Source organism: Mus caroli, unplaced genomic scaffold (assembly GCF_978045245.1).
Source record: "Mus caroli unplaced genomic scaffold, Mus_caroli_1 scaffold_15, whole genome shotgun sequence".
Classification (NCBI taxonomy): Eukaryota; Metazoa; Chordata; class Mammalia; order Rodentia; family Muridae; genus Mus; species Mus caroli.
The window spans coordinates 25,355,492-25,374,898 of record NW_028227270.1 but is presented as its reverse complement, the minus strand read 5'-3'; the positions used below and the strand labels follow the sequence as shown (position 1 = coordinate 25,374,898).

The 19,407-nt window shown below is 43.9% G+C and overlaps 1 protein-coding gene and 1 pseudogene across 2 annotated transcripts in view; both read right to left on the bottom strand.

The window, feature by feature from the left end:
• The window catches only part of Sv2c (synaptic vesicle glycoprotein 2C), a 180,735-nt gene that overhangs the window by 50,321 nt on the left and 111,007 nt on the right, over window positions 1–19,407 (bottom strand). The gene's annotated exons all lie outside the window — the stretch shown is intronic.
• Window positions 4,568–5,134, bottom strand: LOC110307890 (stathmin pseudogene; annotated as a pseudogene).

Below are 19,407 nucleotides of genomic sequence, written 5' to 3'. Positions count from 1 at the left end.
CTGGCTCTGGTGGAGGGGGCATAGGTGAGCCAGCCCCGAGGGCAAGAGTATGGGAGAGCTGGCTCTGCTGCCACCACTCATCTGGCATGAGGTGTCATGGGTACAGGGGTGATGCCCCCCTGCCACCTGCCGTAGCTGTGAGTGCTAACTCATGAGGGTGGGAGATCTAACCCTGCCCCATCATTGGCTGAGGCACTTTGGAGAGAGCCCTGCACCTCCCCTGGGCAATACAGTAGAGCCGGCCCTGATGGTGAAGGATTGTGTGAGCTGGGCCTGAGGGTGTGGGAGTGGGAGAGCTGTACCAGCCCCTCACAGGCTGCAGCACTTGAGAGAGTGAGCCTTGGACCTTGACAGGGCAGCACAGTGGAGCTGGTTCTGGAGGCACAGGTGCAGCTGAGTTGGCCCAAGGGCATGAGAGAGGGAGAGCTGCCCCTGCAGGACCTCCATGACACAGAGCAACATCAGGATAACTGGGAGGAGACCTGATGGGATCCAGTATTGATGTCACAGAAGTCAGAGACCTTGAAAATAACTGATTGCAATAAACATTTGCAAGCGAAGATGTGTGAACAGAGGGCTACACTGTGAGACACACACACATGCTTCCACGATGAGATGTTTTCTGTGTTTTTGTTGTTATTGTTTGATTTTTTTTTTTGCATGTGTGTTTTAATTTGGGTGGGAGGCTGCAAAGGTGAAGGGCAGATTTGAGGGGACAGGAAGATGAGCAGGACTGGGGTACATGATGTGAGACTCACAGAGCATCAGTAAGAATAAAATATATATATATTATATATAAGATATAAATATATATGTGTCAGTTGACATGTGTTAGAGAACTAGAAATTGGCTCCAATTTGAGGTTGAGGAAAGGGACACCCACCCACCTGAGCAGAAAGAGGGGGCAGATCCCAAACTACAAGAAATAAAAACATAGAAAGAGGGTCTCAACACTTCTAGTCTTGTCTGTGAGTGGAAAGATTCTACCTGCAGTCCAGAGAATACTTCAGGATGGCTAAACAGGAAAGAACAAGCCAGCCAGCATCACACCTCAGAGAAAGCGCTGTGGTTTTGCAGAAAGAAACTTCAATGTCCCTGGAATTTTATTATCTGTTATTATTTTTTATTTTGTTAGACAGGGTCTCATTATGTAAGAGCACTTGTTGCTGCTTCAGAGGACCTAGGTTCAATTCCCAGGACACACATGATGTCTCCTGGCCATCTGTAATTCCAGTCCCACAGGATCTCACACACTCCTTTGACTTCCAAGAGAACCAGACACACATACAGCGAACATACTTATGGACAAACCCCTAACACATGGGGAGGGGAGGGATGGATGTGGGAGTGGAACAGGGGCAGTTAGGGTGAGGAATTGGGGGTGAATGTCTCAGCCTGCTGACAGAGTCCCCACCAGGTGTCTTCTCTCAGTTCTCAAGTGATTCATCTGCTGGCAGTATGAAGTAGTCAGGATAGGGAAGGCTTGAGGAATGAGGGCATAAGGCTACGACAGGGCAGTCAGTAACTTACAAGCTAATGGCTGCCTTTCTGTGGGCAAGGGCAAGACGTCCTCTTTGCCTCCTCTTTTGATAAAATGGAATAGTGAAAAGGAATATACCCATCCACTGAGATGGAGATGGAGACCAAGGTGTGCCAAGGTGGCTATAAGAAACCGGCTCCATTAATTCATCTACTTCTCTGATTCTGGACAGTGCAGGTAGAGCCAATATCATCTCTCCCTCTCCTTTATTCCAGGCTCCTTACACTGACTCAAAGGTCAGCAGTAATGATATTGATCAAATATAGGGATGAGTGGTTCCTGGTTCATACGGCTCACATAGAAAGAACATCTGTAATTGTTTTTCCGAGTTTGCATTACCGTTCATGCATTACCACATGTTCAGGACATCTAAAGAACAAGTGGGAAGAGCTGGCTCAGAGACACTGCATCCTCATGGAGTCTGCAGGATGTTTCTACAGCATGTAGAAATTTGTACACAGGAAACGATTGCAGCCAGGTAGACTGACTTAGCCGCACTAAGTCACCGTGCCCTCAAAGAAAAGAAGCAAGCATCGGCAGTTGCATTTTTGGTGTGAGCATATGTTAGAAATGAAAGTGTGCACACAGCACACAGTCAGTGTTTTATTAGGTTTGGACCCTCCTTGATCACATTTAATGAAAGAGAGCATGTGGAAAAACAAGAACAATCAAATATGAACCAGAAAGAAAAAGCCTGGGAACGTGGTGGCATTTCTCTACCGAAGAGGTAACACCTGGATAGGCTAATAGATATAAAACTTACAACCAGCAACTGTTTGATTTTCACACACGACTTCTCTATTTTGGAGGAAGTGGCTTTGGAAGGCAGAAGAGCACCTCACCAATTCAGTGTTTAAACCTCCCAGTTGTGCAGCAACTGCCACCACATGCCTCAGTGCTAATAGTTAACTGCTACCACAGGAAGAAATCTCATTACTGGGATCGTGGCACAAAACTGAGCTGCTAGCTGGGCGTGGTGGCGCACGCCTTTAATCCCAGCACTTGGGAGGCAGAGGCAGGCAGATTTCTGAGTTTGAGGCCAGCCTGGTCTACAGAGTGAGTTCCAGGACAGCCAGGGCTACACAGAGAAACCCTGTCTTGAAAAACAAAAACAAACGAACAAACAAAAACCCTGAGCTGCTGAATGGCTGGCTGGGTCAGCTGCCGCTCTGGAAATTTATGTACTTCAGGGCTCTGCTGAGCCTTCCACGACATCCAGTCCACTGCTGCTCCAACCTGGTGCACAGTCTCTCATGTGCTGTCAGCGTTTGGATCTCAAGAGAATGAGACAGGGAAAGGCTTGGGATTCCTTACCTCGCCACAGAGAAAGCAACGCAGGCACAGCCTCAAAGCGAGAGGAACCCAAGTCCAGGACGTTTTTGTTATGGATATTAGTTACAAAATCAGTCTTCTTGCTAACCACATAATAGCAGCTGCTGGGACTGGCATGATTATTCGGTCCTCAAATCTTATCAGGATGCCTCTCAAATTGGCTCTAAGTCACAATGTCACAATATTTTCAAACCCAATCTAGATAATTAAATGGCTAATGTGGCCACATCATTCAATTTCCTGAGTTATTTATTTCCCATGCCCCCTTCTTTCTTACTTTGAAGTAACTTTGTCACTGCAGGAGGATGTAAAATGATAAATATTTTGCATCTGGTGTAGGGCATTTCTCATCTGTGTGACTCCATCCAGAATGACAATGGACTCTATTGTAAACAAAATCTGTGGGAGCAGCTAACCTAAGCTTCTCACAAATATGGAAGTTCATTGTGCTGTCAGCCTTAAATCATAACATACGATGGAAGCCCCCTTGGAGAGCTGCGATGTGTACTTTCATGTGTGTATCTCAGACAGAGCTCTAAGCTCCCTCTTGCTCTGTTGTTACAAAACTCATTTTATTTATGTTTAACAATGATTTAATTAAACGATATTTAATTATTGATGATTTGATGATTTAGTTGATATTAATGAGCTTGTTTGTGTGTGAGGAGTGCACATGTAGATGAGAGTTATGCATACATGCAAAGATCATAGGGCAACCCTAGTGCCAGGCCATGTAGGTTATATAGTTTCCCCCTTTCACAGCTTCTAAGAATTCATCTGTCTCTGTATCCTGTCTCGTCATCACTGTGACTACAGATGGGAGCCACTGAGCCAGACTTTCATGTTTGTCTTACGGACCCAAGCTTAGGTCATCAGGCTTGGGAGGCAAGCTGTTTTCTAACCGAGCTATCTGTCTAACCCTGACATAGCTGTGTGTGGTGGTACATGCCTGTCACCTCAGCACCTGGTGGTATGTGATAGGGGTTTCTTCCTGATTCTTTCAGGAGTTCAAAACCATGCTTGGGTACTTAGCCAGGCCATGTGGGTCCCCAAACCTTCTCTTGCTCCCCTCTTCCTGATTCACACTGCTGTTTAGATTCCCTGACATCCATCCCCAGGTAATTCTAGGATAACAGTAACTCAGGAAGACCTTTCCCGTGGGAACCTAGAGCTAAGGATTTAGCTGGCAAGTTCTTTGGACATCCCAGAGTTAGAAAAACAGGTATGGATTCCTGACAGGGTGAGCAGGAGGCACACATGACTAATAACATTTATCTGAGAAAACTTATCATTATTATTATTATTTACAGCACTGTGCAGTTTGTTAACCATTCAAGTACAGTAGCATCTGGTGAGATTGGGACAGAATTGGGATTGCAAAGTGGACAGATATTCAGCATCTAATGGGCTGGAAGAAGCCACTACATAATCTTCACAAACGTCTTCCACAGTCAATACAGTACTAGCCATTAACCCAGCACACCGAATGTGCCCGAGTGGAAAAGATGCAACGAGAAAAATAGCTACATTAGAAAGACCAACACTTTAAAAAAGAGTAAAAAACTTTCAGTTTCTCCCCTTGAGCCCCTAAAACATCTCACGGTCTGGATCTACCTATACAGTCCTACATCGGCTTCTAGACTATCTGTCAGGAGGGAAATGTAAATGACACTGGCCAGTACAGTCTCTGGATATTTAGGAAGGGGTCGGGGAGAAAGTCAGTTCTCAGGACAACTTAGTCAGCTTCGGTCTCATCCGCGGGGTCTTTGGATTCTTTGTTCTTCCGTACCTCTTCCACGTGCTTGTCCTTCTCTCGCAAGCGCTCTAGCTTGGCCGCCGACTGTGCCTCCCGGTTCTCTTTGTTAGCCTCCATTTTGTGGGTCAGCTTTTCCTCCACCATCTCCTCGATGGCTTTCTGGAGCACCTCCTTCTCGTGCTCCCACTTCTCGGCGAGCTGCTTCAAGACTTCCTCCTCATGAGACTTGTGTCTTTCTTCCGCAGCTTCTAATTTCTTCTGGATTTCCTCCAGGGAAAGGTCCTTCTTCTTCTTTGCTGGGGGGTTGGGGAAGGGGGAAATCGGGGACAGATTCTTTTGACCGAGGGCTGAGAATCAGCTCAAAAGCCTGGCCTGAAGTGCGCTTCTCCAGCTCTTTCACCTGAATATCAGAAGATGCCATGTCGAACAGAAGACAAGAGACTGGCTGTACACTCTACACAATCCACTGGCAAGAAAAGCCCTGCTCGGTCTGAGCCGCCTGGCCACACTCTCCTGAGAAAACTTATATATTACTAATAGTTATTTTTCTACTTAGAGAGAAACCAGGAAATTCTGTCATGCATCCAGGTTGGGCAATATCAATGCTTTTTGTAAAGAGACCTCTACATCTACCTAAGATGATGGGAGGGAAAGGAATACTCAGAAAGACGCAGAGATAAGAACTCACATAGAGTTGTAAAAATAGGAATTGATAAAACTCTATTTTTTTCCTCCCTGGCTACTTTACAAACACCCAGGAAGCCTCCTGAGGAAAACAGAGCTACGAAATTGGCAGTGTATGACAGGTAGCTTTAGGCACAGTGTAAGAAAATGTAAAAGATGCATATATCCCTCAGGATCCCACAGCCACCATCATCTCTACACGCTGGGAAAGCATCCTTTTCAGCCCTGTGTGTACATGGCATCTCTTGTTCTACCCTGTTCACTCACCTGCACACACACACACACATACCCTTGCCTGCCTACACCGCTCAAATGAGCGTCCTGGTTTTACTGTTTACAGCAGTGCTTCAGCGGGCCATTTACAAACTGTCTTACATGATTAATCACATCTCTCCTTCTTCTTGGCTCCGATAACTTCGTCCTTTAAATATCTTTAGATCGAATGCCCATAAATCACACGCAGCCCCAAGCCAGCTCCATATTGTGCATCACTTCAATTACATAGCAGCCGTCCTTTAGGGGACCCGCAGTAACGGGATCATAGCCAAATAAACAAGCCAGGCCTTCAAACCAAGTCTATTCACATTTATAATGCCTAGCACTTGGGAAGCAGTATTCTAAAGAATGTATGAATTTATGAGAAGACTCGGGGCTTCTAAGGTGTGCCCGAGTGTCTCTGAAGGCTGCTGTCAAAGCAGCCCCTGGTTAAATCTAATAGGTTCTTCTTAGCTTCGATGCTCATGGAACATTTGATAGGATAATTTGCACAAACGGAGCTTGGGTCTTTGTCCCTGTTATTGCATCCTGGTTTCCTTTTACACATCATTCCTCTGTTCCAGCCACGTTAGTCTTCTTCACATAAAGCTGGCCATTTATTCCATTAGTTCACACATACTTATTGAGGACTCAGCGCTGGAGGTCACCAATGACAATTTCCTAGCCACGCGGCATTTAAAAAACCAGTGAGAACTGGAAATAGCGATACAGAGAGGAAAATGAGAACATAGCGCAACAAGCTAAATAAAACAAACAAATAAAAAAAGAAACCAAAAAAAAAAACAAAAAAAAAAACCAGGAGCAGGACAGAGTGCCCCAACAGCTTATCGTTGAGGGGAGCTGACCCAACTGGGAAATCTATGGGAAAAGCCAACACACAAGCCTCAAGAATGAGATGAGCTCCCATCCAGGAGAGGATGTAGGCAAAGGCTCAGAGCTCGGCTCTCCTCTTGTACCATCTTTTCATGAGTGTGTTTGCTACCAAGTGTTTAAGCATCTTGACTGTCTGATAGATCTATGTTGTCCAATATGTCAGCCCCTAGCTGCCCATGGCTGCTAAGGTGGCCAGTGGGACTACAGTACTGAATGAAAGGTTGGTTAGTTTTGATGAATTTATATTTAGAAAATATTGGGAATGGTTGGAACACTTGCAGAGATTGTCTTCCACCAAAAGAAGCGCGTACATCTAAGGTCTGGTGTCCCTAAAACAAATAATCAATGCAGAGAGCAGTGGAGAGCTATCCCAGGCTGCCAGGCAGGTCGTGAGACTCCAAATCTACACTTTCAACTGGGAACTGGGAAATGGAAATTTGATTGCAAACTGAGACAAGTTTAGTAAACTTGCCAGATTTGAAGATTTACTGGCAGAAAAACTATGTAAATATCTAATTTTTCATGTTAAATTCTGTTTAAATGGTTATATTTTAGATGATTAGTGGGTTAATTAAAATATTATCATATAATAGTATATCCTTTTTACTTGAAAATGTACATGCATGTGCGTGCGTGTCTGTGTGTGTGTGTGTGTGTGTGTGTGTGTGTGTGTGTGTGTGCTGTGTGTGCATGTTCGTGTGTGAACTAAATAGTAAGGAGGGTTAGAGGAGTCATTGCTACAGAAAGGGTACAAATAAACATTTCGGGGGACATGAACCTCATAGCATAATTTTGGCCTCAAAGGCTGAATCAGTAACTATAGCAAAACCTGAGTATTCACTGGCTTTAAGTACACAGTGGAACACAAATACACTGCCTTTGACTGTGTTGGTTTTTCCGTCTGTACTGATTGGCAGTCCCTGCCTCAGGAAAGGCAGTGACTAATTCTGATGAGGTCTGGCTAGCATGTGCAGCCGCTCAAGCTTTTATCTGTTGATTACACTCTCCCGCAGGATGAGATTCTCATGTGAGATCCCTCACCCACAGCCACCTCTCTTTGTATACCAGGGAAGCACAGGCCGCCCTTCTGATTGGCTATAACATACTGCATAAAGGAAGTCAGTTTCCCACTAAAGTGTGAGCCAGAGGGGAAAAAGGGACACAAATGAGCAAATCAATAGCTCTCCCTTAAGAGGAAACCATGATTTATGACGCTCTTAGGTGGCAAGGACGGGTGTTTCTCAGGGCAGTGGCAGTGATGCCGAAGGCGACCAATCAGAGGAAGCTGGAGTCAGGGTGAGATCTGCTGATCTGGACTCTACCACAGGGCAGGACAGCAGATGGGAGGAACATCCCCTCCGTGAAGTGCTCTGTTTGTGAGTCACAGTAGGAAAGGCACAAGGCGCCCTCCAGACTCTGAGCAAGTTCAAGGCTCTGACTAACCCCTTTCCTCTGCATGTTCTCTAGATCTTTTGTATAAAACCACTGCAGCAAGCCTTGAACGCATTGAGCTGGCTTTGATGAGTGGCAGGTTATGTGGAGGTGTCCATGTGAGTCACGGTTTTCCTCAGAAACACACAGAGTAATGATGGCTGCATTATTCAGTGTGAATGTTTGATACATACGCTTAATTTCGTACAAGCAGAAAGGACAAATATTACATTGCTGTGGCCGGGCAGTGTTAGATGCAAAGCAGGAGTATTTCTAAATCATAGACTCCATTACACTTAAATATCTATTGAATAATACTTCATAGTTATAAAAATCCAACCAATATGCCCATATGCACCCTGGATTATAGCAGTGCACTCTACTCTAAAGAAATAAGAATTTATTTAAAAGAATTACATATACTGAGACCCCCTCTAACAGAGCTTGGTTCTGTGCCCTGAGTTAATGCAGCTACATTGTTGTGGCATGAAAAGATTTAAACAAAACAAAACCCACACTTCCTAAGATCAGAGGAAGCCACAGCAGCAGTAGGCTTGATGCCCCAGTGTAGGGGAATGTGAGGGTGAGGAGGTGGGAGTGGGTGGGTGGGTGGGGGCACACCGTCATAGAAGCAGGAGGAGGGGGGATGGGATAGGGGGTTTCTGGGGGGTAGGAATCGGGAAAAAGGAATAACATTTGAAATGTAAATAAAGAAAATATCCAATAAATAATGACTAAGCATAAAAAGAAGAAAAAAAGTGGCATCTTTTAAAAATGGACAATGTTATATAAGATATTTAGTGGGCATGGTGATCTCTGTGTGTGTGTGTGTGTGTGTGTGTGTGAGGCTATGGTGGTGGCATGGCTGTGTCTTCTTCGTTCTGGGGATGAAATCCAATTCCTGATACATCTGATGCATGGGTTCTGATGCATGGGTTCCCTCACTGGGCTACAGTGCCGGTCCACACTATGATGTTTTGATATACAGGGTGTTCGCATTGTGGGCTGATTAAATCAAGCTCCTTAACAAACCACTTATCCCACGTATGTGTCAAGTGGTACAGTTTCACTCAGATGAGGTGGGGGTGAGCTTTAGGGACCTAGTGCACAGCTCATCAGATGCAGCTGTTTGGGGACCTTGGAAACGGCTATCCAGTGTTCACAGCTGCTAATTAACTACAGATTCCTACACCTGGCCAAACAAACAAACAAAAAAGTCAGAGGGCTCTTAATCCACGCCCCGACTTTTATAAAGAATTTACTATTGGGCCACAGAATGCTATGGTAAGGAGATGGCAAATGTTTTCCAGCGAGTGAGCGTCAGACACGAAGGCTTGGAGACTCCATGGGTGCAGGAATGTAGATGAGGACAGGCCGTGTATTCTCAGTCAGGGTCTCACTGTGCTTCTGTATTTCTGTCGTTTCTATATCTTATGCTTGGGTGATGTAAATGCAGCAAGAACCCTTGATGCTGGTTTTCTTTTTAACCTTAGGGACAGAGGGCGGCATCTTCCACCACACCTTTTGCACGGCACTGTGTAAATGAGGCTCATCATTTTGTATCAGCATCCACTCCATCCTCCCCAGTACCCTCCATACAGATGAGGTGTTTTAAATCATAGATCAGAATTTGAGTAACACCTTCTAAAGTGGGCCGTGTGTCTTTTCTTAACAATAGCAACATGCTCTAGACGCTTTGCTCTTTTTCTTATTCCTTCCAGGCTACACAGTTTTATGCATTTAGACCCCACTCCACATCTGTTCTTAACAGACATGCGGATTCCACACCTTTTACATTACCCATTGCCCTAGTGATGGGAACCGGGGTTGCCAATTATTTTTTCCACAAACACTATAACTATGACTATATCCTTTTATGGCCCTTACGGTTCTGTCTATGCATTCCTCTGGGCATATTTGAGGGGTGGAATGTACATGTCTATATTGTTATAAGTATCATCAGGTGACCATAGGTGTGTGGATTCATTTCTGGGTCTTCAATTCTATTCCATTGATCTACCTGTCTGTCACTGTACCAGTGCCGTGCATTTTTTATCACAATTGCTCTGTAGTACAGCTTTAGGTCAGGCATGGTGATTCCACCAGAGGTTCTTTTATCCTTGAGAAGAGTTTTTGCTATCCTAGGTTTTTTGTTATTCCAGATGAATTTGCAAATTGCCCTTTCTATCTCAGTGAAGAATTGAGTTGGGATTTTGATGGGGATTGCATTGAATCTGTAGATTGCTTTTGGCAAGATAGCCATTTTTACTATATTAATCCTGCCAATCCATGAGCATGGGAGATCTTTCCATCTTCTGAGATCTTCTTTAATTTCTTTCTTCAGAGACTTTCTTCAAAGTTCTTATACAGATCTTTCACATCCTTAGTTAGAGTCACACCAAGGTATTTTATATTATCTGTGACTATTGTGAAAGGTGTTTGTTTTAGTCAGGGTTTCTATTCCTGCACAAACATCATGACCAAGAAGCAAGTTGGGGAGGAAAGGGTTTATTCGGCTTACACTTCCATACTGCTGTTCATCACCAAAGGAAGTCAGGACTGGAACTCAAGCAGGTCAGAAAGCAGGAGCTGATGCAGAGGCCAAGGAGGGATGTTCTTTACTGGTTTGCCTCCCCTGGCTTGCTTAGCCTACTCTCTTATAGAACCCAAGACTACCAGCCCAGGGATGGTCCCACCCACAAGGGGCCTTTCCCCCTTGATCACTAATTGAGAAAATGCCTTACAGTTGGATCTCATGGAGGCATTTCCTCAACTGAAGCTCCTTTCTCTGTGATAACTCAGCTGTGTCAAGTTGACACAAAAATAGCCAGTACAATTGACCCCTTGTCAACTTGACACACAAACACATCACTAGTAAGCCTCAACCCTTACATTCTTATTCATCCCCAAGATCTAAATAACTTTAAAAGTCCCACAGTCTTTACATATTCTTAAAATTTCAATCTCTTTAAAATATCCATCTCTTTTAAAACCCAAAGTCTTTTTACAATTAAAAGTCTCTTAACTGTGGGCTCCACTAAAACAGTTTCTTCCTTCAAGAGGGAAAATATCAGGGCACAGTCACAAAGCAAAAATCAATCTCCAACTGTCCAACGTCTGGGATCCAACTCACGATCTTCTGGGCTCCTCCAAGGGCTTGGGTCACTTCTCCAGCCATGCCCTTTGTAGCACACACGTCGTCCTCTGGGCTCCAGATGCCTGTACTCCACTGCTGCTGCTGCTCTTGGTGGTCATCTCATGGTACTGGCATCTCCAAAACACTGCATGACCCCTTCAGTCCTGGGCCTTCAATTACAACTGAGGCTGCACCTTCACCAATGGCCTTCCATGGCCTCTCACAGTGCTGAGCCTCAGCTGCTCTGCATGACCCCTTCATGCCTTCAAAACCAGTACCACCTGGGTGACCCTTACACATTACCAAGTCCCGCTGCAGAAGGAGTACAATCTTGCCTATCTCTGGAACACAGCCTCTTTGTGCTTTCAGAAAACACTTCCCAGAAGATGTCACCTCAACGATGCTGGTCTTTTCTTAATCACCGCTAATTTCTTAGCTCCAGCTAACCAGCATCAATAGTCCCAGTAATGCAAAGTTTTTGCTTTAGTAGTTCTGGTATCTTGTTAATCACAGGTGATTCTTCAGCCCCAGCTAACCAGAACTACAAAATCTTCACAATCAAAACAGCAACGGCCCTGAAAAGAGTCTTTAATTTTCCCTCTGAAATTTCACAAACCAGACCTCCATCTTCTGCACTGTTCTCAACATTATCTTCCAAGCTCCTACACAACATCTGACAGAGCTCTTAACAACGAATGGATCTTCAAGGCCAAAGTTCCAAAGTCCTTCCACAGTCCTCCCCAAAACATGGTCAGGTTGTCACAGGAATATCCCACTCCTGGTACCAATTTGTTTTAGTCAGGGTTTCTATTCCTGCACAAACATCATGACCAAGAAGCAAGTTGGGGAGGAAAGGGTTTATTCGGCTTACACTTCCATACTGCTGTTCATCACCAAAGGAAGTCAGGACTGGAACTCAAGCAGGTCAGAAAGCAGGAGCTGATGCAGAGGCCAAGGAGGGATGTTCTTTACTGGCTTGCCTCCCCTGGCTTGCTCAGCCTACTCTCTTATAGAACCCAAGACTACCAGCCCAGGGATGGTCCCACCCACAAGGGGCCTTTCCCCCTTGATCACTAATTGAGAAAATGCCTTACAGTTGGATCTCATGGAGGCATTTCCTCAACTGAAGCTCCTTTCTCTGTGATAACTCAGCTGTGTCAAGTTGACACAAAAATAGCCAGTACAGTGTTGTTTCCCTAATTTCTTTCTCAGTTCGTTTATCATTTGTGTAGAGAAAGGCCATTGATTTAAGTCAGTCTGAAGGTTCCTCAAAAAATTGGACATAATACTACCAGAAGATCCAGCAATACCTCTCCTGGGCATATACCCAGAAGAAGTGCCAACTGGTAATAAGAACACATGCTCCACTATGTTCATAGCAGCCTTATTTATAATAGCCAGAGCTGGAAAGAACCCAGATGTCCCTCAACAGAAGAATGGATACAGAAAATGTGGTACATTTACACAATGGAGTACTACTTAGCTATTAAAAATAATGAATTTATGAAATTCTTGGACAAATGGATGTATCTGAAGGATATCATCCTTAGTGAGGTAACCCAATCACAAAAGAAGTCACTTGATATGCACTCACTGATAAGTGGATATTAGCCCAGAAACTTAGAACACCCAAGATACAATTTGCAAAACACAAGGAAATCAAGAAGAGGGAAGACCAACGAGTGGATAATTCATTCCTCCTTAGAATAGGGAACAAAATACCCATGGAAGGAGTTACAGAGACAAAGTTTGGAGCTAAGATGAAAGGATGGACTATCCAGAGACTACCCCACCCGGAGATTCAGACACTATTGCATATGCCAGAAAGATTTTGATGAAGGGATCCTGTTATAGCTGTCTGGTATGAGGCTATGCCGGTGCCTGGCAAATACAGAAGTGGATGCTCACGGTCATCTATAAGATGGAACACAGGGCCCCCAATGGAAAAGCTAGAGAAAACACCCAAGGAGCTGAAGGGGTCTGTAACCCTATAGGTTGAACAGCAATATGAACTAACCAGTACCCCCAGAGCTCGTATCTCTAGCTGCATATGTATCAGAAGATGGCCTAGTCAGCCATCATTGGAAAGAGAGGCCCCTTGGTCTTGCAAACTTTATATGCCTCAGTACGGGGTAACACCAGGACCAAGAAGTGGGGGTGGGTGGGTAGGGGAGTGGGGGGAAGGGTATGGGGAACTTTTGGGATAGCATTGGAAATGTATATAAAGAAAATATCTAATAAAAAAATAAGTATCATCAGATTTTTTCTTGAATGTGTACACTACAGAAACGTCCTCCACATACTTTAGAAAAAAAAACAACCTTAAAGCCTGATCCCCCAATCTCTTCATAACCCTTTCACTTTTTTTGTTTTTTTGTTGTTGTCTTGAGACTGGCTTTCCCACCATGGGTGACAGGGGACATGGGTGACAGTCTAAGGTGACATCCCTTAGACTTCACAGAACCTCCCTGCTTTGCATTTCCTTTGCCATAATTCATAGACAGCCTGTCTGGTTACCTGAGCCTCTTTCAGGATATCTCAGTGCCATTTAAACCATGGGCACATGAGAAGTGTTTCCTCTGACAATGCCCGAGGGCATGCTATATGGCTGGAGAAGGGACATGTCCTCTGATACAACAGAGTACCCAAGAATGCCCTGCATACTACATAGAGCAAAGACCACAGATATGATGCACCAAAACTCAAATGTAAAGCACAGGCTAGAAGACAAGGTGGAAGTAAGAAATCCACCTAGGAGTTTGAGACTACATTCAATGACCACACCACAGCAACCCTTTAGCCATGACAAAACCCCAGTTGCATGATGGGTAGCGCCAGGGTTCCTTATGATTCTGCTAAGCTAGGGAATTGCTCCTATAAGATCCGACATCTTTTCGACATGCTAGAATGGAGTTCTTTCACTCCAAGCTCCATTTCTCATAACAACCCCAGGGTGGGAACCCCATTCCTAAGCACAGTGACTCACAGGGCAAAACTCAGCTCACAGCACAAGTTTGATTAAATGAGTCAGCTGGGGGCAACTGCCTTTGACTATATGTACAAAGTGCTTTGATGATGGGGGTTTATGAGTCACTTCAACAAAAGACTGAGGTCAGACTAGATCAGACCTTGTATTCAATGCAGTTGAGGTCATGATGAAACTTGACTTCTAGCTTTAGAGTCCAGTAATTGCTTGGAGGACTAAAGACATATTTGTCTTTTATTGAGGATGCAAAGAAAATCCAAGGCAGAGGCATGTGATGCATCGGGCACAGGAAGGCCTGGAAGAAAACCCCAGCAAGGCTTTGGGTTCACAGCCTCTTCTGTTTGGTTCTATTGAGACTACCTCGGAGTTAGATGGAGGTATGCTCCTTCCACAATCTTTCATTTATTTTTTCTACTCTTGTGGAGACAGAAGCTGTATTGCTTGCCTTGAGTACAAACCATACATAGCAGAGACAGAAAGGAGCATGGTCTAAGTGAGGGGCTGGCTCTGTCACTTGCCCTCTGCTGCTGTCCTCTGCCTGGCTAGTCCCCAAGGGCAATACATGATCATGCAATGTGACTTTTCTCAACAACCTAAGATAAGGCTTCTGAAAAGCTTCACTGCGACCAGGGGCCATTATGACAGAAGGTGCCATAGCCTGCTCCTCTGTTGTTTATGCCACCTGTGTAGGGTCAAGCATCTCTAAGTTGGCCATCTCTGCCTTAAACTGTTGGGTGAAGTGAGCCAGGACTCCTCTATCCTTCACAATTTAGCCCCTGTTCCTTCCTTATTTCCCCAGCTCCATGTGTTCTCTAGGTGACATGAACCTGCCTCCACTTAGTAACACCATTTCTAAGGTAAAGAACAGAGAATCCAAGATGGCTCCAGCAAAGTTTACTTCCCAAGTTTATCAAAGTACTGGATGAAGGAGTGCTTGGTAGCTGTTGGGTACTGCAAGGCGGATAAGCATCAGGGCCTTTGACCCTTCACTGTTACCCCATATGAGATGTTTCTCTGCACACCTATCTTAGCCTAGAGGCTCTGATGGCTTCTAGACTCTGGCCAGGAAGAAAGGTGGCCATTCAATAAATATTTTCAGACCCAAAGCATACAGGTATACCTTTATCAAATAACTTAAGTGAACATTGAGTCCCATTACTGGCAAGGGGCTCACTTCTTCACTGGGTAATGTGAAGACTTGTTTTTTTACATTTCCTGCACAATGTTTATGCCTCTGTGTGGGTCTGTGCATGTGAGTGCAAGTGAACATGAGGCTGGAAGAAGGCATTAGATGGCCTAGAACTCGAGTTACAGGCAGTAGTGAGCCACTTCAATGTGAGGATTGACCTTAGCAAGAACAGTGTGTACTCTTCACTGCTGATGCACCTGTGCAGTGCCACTGGAGAGTTGATAATTTAAAAACAAATAGATCATATATATTACATGTATTATATATGTATGAATGTGTGTGTGTTCATTCCATGGCCCTCAACCAACTTACAAACTCATGCAAGTCATGTCATTAAGATTCCCTACCGGTCGCTCAGAAGACCAGGCAATGGATGAATATACATTGATTTAATTATTCAATCCTTTCTCCTATTACACAATTGCACAAGAGCATTGCCTAAGATCTAACAGGCCTATTTGACCATATTCTTCTCTTGTAATATTTTTGTTTCTTTTGATTTTCGCCAGATTTTGAGCCTGACCTCACTTCTCAACTACTCAGGCTTACTGCCATCTTTTTCAAAAATGTTCCCTTAGAATCTTGAGCAACTGCCGGGTTTCTTACACATTCTACAGCGAGATGGGCTGCCTATTTGGAGGGGCATTCAGGGTTGAGCGTAAGAATGAAGAGTAAATGAGAAATGGAATTTACTCTGTCCTCAAGGGACCTGTATTGAGGCGTTTCAGAAAATACCAGACCATTCCTATGGATTTGGAAGTACCTTCCAAACTTGAACAATGCTGTACCATTTAAAGATCTTCTTCTAATAAGATGCTATTGTGTGTGGCTAACTGTGCATATCAGACAATCAGTCATACAGGAATACTGAACAGTACTTGTGAGGCACATTTGCTAAGACCTCCTTGGATTGCCTTGATACCCTCTAAAAGCAACTCACAACAAAACTAAGGTGCCTTGATTTTGACAGACACCTTCATGCAACCTAATCACCATTATCATACAGTAAGAGAGTAACTTACTTAGCATCCATACCTCCTGCTGGTAGGTGATGTGAGGCGATTAGGTTCGGCTTAAGTTATATAAATGGAAGAATATTATGTGCCACCCATCAGATGGGTAATGCTAAAACTTTTAACCTTAACCATCTTGGATAGCTAAAAAATAATTAAAGCTTCCAAGGACGGCACTACACACATGGAAGGAAAATGATATCCAGGCTCAGCAACTTGTACCCTGAGATACAAAGGAAGACTTCTCTGCTCTTCTGTAAAACTCCATTTGCTGCTTCTTGAGGCAGCTCAACATCATTCATGAGAGACTGAGGAATGAACACAAGGCACACAGAGAGGCATTTTGGAATGGGATGGGATGGCTTTTTATGTTCCTCCAGGTGGAAGCTCACTTAGAAGCAAAGCAGTTAGTTACCAACACTCCATAATGATGCTAAGTGTAAGCCTTGGCTGAGGGATCTAATTAGGTTAATGGTGAAATCAGCCAAGCAAGGGTGCTTTTAGTACAGTTCCTCTCAGAGAGTTCTGACTGAACTTCACATATGTGTTTTGTCAACTCCAAAATATGGAAATATGGACAGAAAGGAGGCAGGAAGTTCTATGGACCATACAGTTACGGCAAGACCTTGGAAAGAGTATTATCAGGTTAGTTTTTGCACTTTGTGTTGAATAGCAATAAATATTAGGAAAAAAAAAAGACTATAGTCCAGTATCTTCTGAGGGTAGACTTGTTTTCTAATGTCTGGAGGGTTCAACCCCCTTCCTTTTGTTTTTTCCTTTTGCTAAGATTATGGTCAATACTGCTATGGGTCCAATTGTGTTTCCCCAAATTTATAGCTTAAGTATTGTAGTATGACTGTATCTGAAGATAGGGCCCTTAAGGCTCACAGAGATCTTAAGGATGGAGCCCTAACCAAACAGGAATGTGTTTTATAAGAAGAGATCTTGCCACTCATGCCATGTGAAGGGGCAATAGGAAGAGGCTTGTCTGCACGTCAGAAAGATAGCTTTCACCAGAACTAGCCCTCTTGGGACTTTGGTCTTGGACTTCTAGCAAATCATATCTGACTTCCTCCCTCCCATTTTTGTATCCTGTTGATCTCCTTTTGTCATCTAATTGCTCTGGCTAAAACTTTGAGTACTATATTGAATAGGTAGGGAGAGAGTGAGTAGCCTTCTCTGGTTCCTGATTTTAATGGGATTGCTTAGAATTTCTCTCCATTTAGTTTGACGTTGGCTATTGGTTTGCTGTATATTGCTTTTATTATACTTAGGCATGAACCTTGAATTCCTGATCTCTCCAATACTTTACACATGAATGAGTATTGTATTTTGTCAAAGGGTTTATCAGCATCTCGTGAGATAATCATAATTTTTTCCTTTGCGTTTGTTTATATAGTGGAACCCAGGATATCAAAAACTATTCTCAACAATAAAAAAAAACCTCTGGGGGAATCACCTTCTTAGGCCTCAAGCTATACTATAGAGCAATAGTGATAAAAACTGCATGATATTGGTACAGAGACAGGAAAGTAGATCAATGGAACAGAATTGAAGACCCAGAAATGAACCCACACACCTATGGTCACTTGATCTTTGACAAAGAAGCTAAAACCATCCAATGGAAAAAAGTCAGCATTTTCCACAAATGGTGCTGGTTCAACTGGCAGTCTGCATGTAGAAGAATGCAAATTGATTCATTCTTATCTCCCTGTACAAAGCTTAGGTCCAAGTGGATCAAGGACACTCACATAAAACCAGCTACGCTGAATTGAATAGAAGAGAAAATGGGGAAGAGCCTTCAATACTTGGACACAGGGGAAAATATCATGAACAGAACACCAATGGCTTATGCTTTAAGATTAATGATTGACAAATGGGACCTCATAAAACTGAAAAACTTCTGCAAGGCAAAGGATACTGTCAATAGGACAAAACAGCAACCCACAGACTGGGAAATGATCTTTACTAACTGTACATCAAATAAAGGGCTAATACCCAAAATATACAAAGAACTCAAGAAATTAGGCTCCAGAGAACCAAATAACCCTATTAAGAATGGGGCACAAAGCTAAACAGAGAATTCTCAAGTGAAGAATCTCACATGGCTGAGAAGCACTTAAGGAAATGTTCAACATCCTTAGTCATCAGGGAAATGCAAGTCAAAACGATCCTGAGATGCTACCTCACAGCAGTCAGAATGGCTAAGATGAAAAATTCAGGTGACAGCAAATGCTGGCGAGGATGTGGAGAAAGAGGAACACTCCTCCATTGCTGGTGGGATTGCAAGCTGGTACAACCACTCTGGAAATCAGTTTGGCGGTTCCTCAGAAAATTGGACATAGCACTACCTGAGGACCCAGCTATACCACTCCTTGGCATATACCCAGAAGATGCTCCAACATGTAGTAAGGACACATGCTCCACTATGTTCATAGCAGCAATATTTATAATAGCCAGAAGCTAGAAACAACCCAGATGTCATTCAATAGAGGAGTGGATACAGAAAATGTAGTACATTTACACAACGGAGTACTACTCAGCTATTAAAAACAACGACTTCATGGAATTCTTAGGCAAATGGATGGAACTAGGAAATATCATCCTGAGTGAGGTAACTCAGTCACAAAAGAACACACATGGTATGCACTCATTGATAAGTGGATATTAGGGAAAAAAGCTCGAAATACCCATGATACAACTTAGAGATCATATAAAGGTCAAGAAAAAGGAAGACCAGGGTGTGGGTGTCCTACTTGGACAGGAGAACAAAATAATCATGGGAGGTGGAGGGCAGGAGGGACTTGGGAGGAAGAAAAGAGGGGAAGGGAAAAAAGGGGGGTCAGGATCAAGTATGGGAGGAGGAGGAGATGTACAGAGGGTCAGGAAATTGAACAGAGATATGTAGCAATGGGAGATGGGGAACGTGGTTAGCCACCAGAAAGTTCCAGATGCCAGAAAATCAAGAGACTCCCAGGACCCAACGTGGATGACATTAGCCGAAATGCCCAACAATGGGGGGAGAGAACCTGTAGAGACCATATCCACAGGTTAGGCATGGCCCTCCTGTTGAGGGATGGGCCCATTCACCCTTCACAAAATTTTAAGAATTGCTCCTGTCTAAAGGAAACACAGAGACAAGGAGTGGAGCAGAGGCTGAAGGAGGAGCCATCCAGGGACTGCCACACCTG